This window comes from Pteropus vampyrus, unplaced genomic scaffold (assembly GCF_000151845.1).
Source record: "Pteropus vampyrus isolate Shadow unplaced genomic scaffold, Pvam_2.0 Scaffold102, whole genome shotgun sequence".
Taxonomy (NCBI): Eukaryota; Metazoa; Chordata; class Mammalia; order Chiroptera; family Pteropodidae; genus Pteropus; species Pteropus vampyrus.
In genome coordinates, this window is record NW_011888883.1 from 5,454,267 (window position 1) to 5,458,447 (window position 4,181).

At 42.6% G+C, this 4,181-nt stretch overlaps 1 long non-coding RNA gene across 1 annotated transcript in view; it reads left to right on the plus strand.

Moving 5' to 3' along the window:
• The window catches only part of LOC111742839, a 156,126-nt gene that overhangs the window by 39,495 nt on the left and 112,450 nt on the right, over positions 1–4,181 (plus strand). The gene's annotated exons all lie outside the window — the stretch shown is intronic.

Here is a 4,181-nt window from a genome sequence, read left to right on the forward strand (position 1 = left end):
CAATTTGTTGGCATATAATTGCTTGTAGTATTTTCTTATGATTAATTGTATTTCTGTGGAGTCTATGGTTATTTCTCCTCTTTCATTTCTGATGTTATTTATTTGAGTCCTCTCTCTTTTTTTCATTGATGAGTCTGGCTAAGGGTCTGTCAATTTCGTTTATCCTTTCAAAGAACCAGCTTTTGGTTTCATTAATCTTTTGTGTTGTTTTTCTAGACTCTATTTTGTTTATTTCTGCTCTGATCTTTATTATTTCCTTCCTTCTATTCACTTTGGGCTTTGTTTGCTGTTCTTTTTCTAGTTCTTTTAAGTGTAAAGTTAGATTGCTTATTTGAGCTTTTTCTAGTTTCTTGAAGTAGGCTTGTATTACTATGAATTTCCCTCTTAGGACTGCTTTCGCTGTGTCCCATAGATTTTGAGTCATTGTGTTTTCATTTTCATTTGTCTCTAAGTATCTTTTGATTTCTTTTTGATCTTATTAATAACCCATTCATTGTTTAGTAGCATGTTATTTAGCTTCCATGTATTTGTGTATTTTCCAGTTTTTTTCTTGTAGTTGATTTCTAGCTTTATACCATTGTGATCAGAGAAGACAGTTGATATAATCTCATTCTTAAATTGTTAAGACTTGTTTTGTGCCCTAACATGTGATCTATCCTGGAAAATGTTCCATGTGCACTTGAGAAGAATGTATATTTTGCTGCTTTGGGGTAAATTCTCTGAAAATATCTATTAAATCCATCTGGTCTAGTACGTCTTTTAGGCCTATTGTTTCTTTGTTGATTCTTTGCCTGGAAGACCTGTCCATTGGTATCAATGGTTGTTAAAGTGTCCTACTATGAGCGTATTACTGTTGATCTCTCCTTTTATATCAGTCAATAATTGTTTTATGTATGTAGGTGCTCCTGTATGGGGTGTGTGACTAGGCTTATGTCCCCTAGATTTATGGATCCTTTTATCATTATTTAATGCCCTTTTTGTCTCTTATTATAGTCTTTGTTTTAAAGTCTATTTTATCTGATATAAGTATCAGTACCCCAGCTTTTTAAAATTTCCATTTGCATGAAATATCTTTTTCCATCCCTTTACTCTCAGTCTGTGAGTATCATTTGATCTGAAGTGGGTCTCTTGTAGACAGCATATGCAAGGGTCTTGTTTTCTTATCCATTCGGCTACCCTATGTCGTTTGATTGGAGTATTTAATCCGTTTACACTTAAAGTGATTACTGATAAGTACATTGTTACTGCCATTTTATTACTCATATTTGTTATTTCTGTTTTCTTTAGTATTCCTTCTCTTTTTACAGAAGTCCCTTGAACATTTCTTGTAATACTGGCTTGTTGGTGATGAATTCCTTAAGCTTTTTCCTGTCTGGGAAGCTCTTTATCTCACCTTCCATTTTAAATGAAAGACTTGCTGGGTAGAGTATTCGTGGTTTTGGATTCCTGTTTTTCATAACTTTGAATATTTCTTGCCAATCTCTTCTGGCTTGCAAAGTTTCCATTGAAAAATTGACAGACATTCTTATGGGGGTAACTTTGTAAGTAACTAGCTGCCTTTCTCTTGCTGCTTTTAAGATTCTCTCTTTGTCTTTGACCTTTGGCATTTTAATTATGATGTGTCTTGGTGTGGTCTGTTTGAATTCCTCTTGTTTGGGACTCTGTGCTTCCTGAACTTGTATGTCTAATTCTTTTGCCAGGTTAGGGAAGTTTTCTGTCATTATTGCTTCAAATAGATTCTCAATCCCTTGCTCTCTCTTATTCTCTTCAGGTACTCCTATGATCCGGATATTGTTATGCTTCATGTTGTTCCACAGGTCTCTTAAACTATTCTCATTTTTTAAAATTCTGTTTTCTTTTTGTTGTTCTAATTGGGTGTATTCTGCTACCTTGTCTTCCAGTTCATTGATTCGATCTCTTTTGTACAATCTACTGTTGAATCCTTCTAGTGTATTCTTCATTTCAGTTATTGTATTCTTCATTTCTGTCTGGTTCTTTTTTATGGTTTATCTGTCCTTTTTTATGCTTATGATCTCTGTGTTGATGGTCTCATTGTGCTTATCCATTTTCCCCATAAATTTGTTGAGCATCCTTTTAACTGTTATTTTGAACTCTGGTAGGTTGCTTGCCTCCATTTCATTTAGCTTATTTTCTGGAGTTTTCTCCTGTTGTTTCATTCGTAACATGTTTCTTTGTTTTCTCATTTTATTAGCCTCTCTGTGTTCATTTCTATGTGTCATGTGTCATATTAGTTTCATCTCTCAGCCTTGGCCAGATGGCCTTATGTGGAAGGTGTCCTGTATGGCCCAGTGGCGCACTCTCCCTGATTTCCTATGCTGGGGGATCTGGATGTGATTGTTGTGTGGGTTATGTGTGATTTTCTGTTGTTGCCAAGCCTTTATTGTTGTTAGTAGATCAGTAGATGGGATTAACGCTCAGGCTGACTAATTGTGGGAATTGGCTGCACCCACAGGGTAAGAGTTGCTGTGTGTGTGGGCTGATCCCACTGAGTGGGATTTGCCCTAATAGGCTTGTGTACTTGTTGCAACCACACTTTGTTTGTACCACTAATGGGGCTAGTCAGAAGTTGCTCTTTTGTGGCCTGATGTCAGCCTCCAGATGTGTTGGTTTTGTGGCCCTTTGGGATGGACTCCCCAGTAGGCCAAAGTCAGCTGCTGCTTTTTATTGCTCAGCACTACCCAGTGAGAACTACAAAGCAATCCACAGATGGTTGTTGCCTATGTTGGGTCTATAAGTAAGTGAAAGAGACAATGCTGCAGACAGTGGTCCAGTTATCCCCTGTCCCTGACCTAGGGCAGTTTAGCGGAGGGACCAGTGCTTCTCAAGGTCTGACACTTCCTGTCAGTTGCCTGTAAGTGTCTGAAACTGGAAGAGCCTTTGGGTAATATGTGTGTTGGGTGGTGCAGGTACCCTGGGAGTCTCCTGGGTCTGTTGAATAAATTTCCCCTGCCACTGCACTGTCAATTTACATGCCAGTGCTTCCTCTGTGGCTCCCTGTACAAGTTTCCAATTGTAGCAAGGTCAGCTGCCGCCCACTTTGGGCCTGAACGTGCCACCCCAGGGCAGGGTCAGCTGCTTATCAATGTATATTGGCACTTGTATATTGGATGAGGCAGGAGCTCAGGGAGTCAAGGGCCATTAGACCAATACAGACCCCTGCGATCCCCTCAAGAGATATTGCAGTTCGTTCAGGTAGCAGTGGTCTGCCCACAACTGTTTTCCTCGAAATGCACTCATTGTACTAGCCAAGGACTATTGCCTGCATAGACTGCACAGCCCCAGAGCTACGCAGGGCACGGGCTGCAGGCGGTTTGTGGCTTGGGTGATGCGGTATTTCAGGTAGACAAGGGCCGTCAGGCCAATACAGCCTTAATTTTGCTGCAACTTCTGTGCCTGGGTGTTCCTGCTGTAGTCCCAGATCACAGTGAGATCAACTGCTGTGTGGGGTTGTCCCCCAGACCCCTGGGCTCCCTGGACGCAATATTGCAACTCTTGCAGGCAGCAGAGGTCTGCCTGCCACTTATTTCCGAGCAGTACTAGCCCAGTGCTAACCAAATTTGTTGCCTTTGTGGATTGGGAGATGGGAGGCAAGGAAGGGTGGAGCTGGGCTGTGGCACTTCACTGTTAATGGGCTGCCTGGGGCAATTAGTGGGTAGGGTGGGCGGGGTCTCAGGGAGACAACAGCAGTCAGATCCACACAGCATCAATCTTGCTCCAACTTTGGTAACTGAGTGTTCCTGCAGAAGTCCCAGATCACAGGAAGACCAGCTGCTGTCTGGGACTGGCCCACAGATCCCCAAGATCCGCCCAAGTTCGTGTTGGCAGCAGTGATCTGCTTGACCCTATCTTGGTAACTCGGCTCACAGCACTGGTCTCCAGCTAGGAATGGAAATGCGGCTCACAGGGCTGGCTGCCAGCTGGGAATGCTTGGCCCTAAATGAACACAGGGCTTGGCGGCCATCTAGCAACAAAAGCCTCGGGCAATCTGCAGGTCAGGTGGCGTGGGATGATCCCCTCAGGCCAGTGCTTCCTATTGGCTCTGTGGGAGGGGTCTGCAGAGTCAAGCTGGCACCATTTGTATATTGCCCGGTAGGGGGGCTGGACTAAGGCACGGTATTGGCTGCCCTTCTAGTCCTTGCTCTGGCACCAGGAAATGCAGA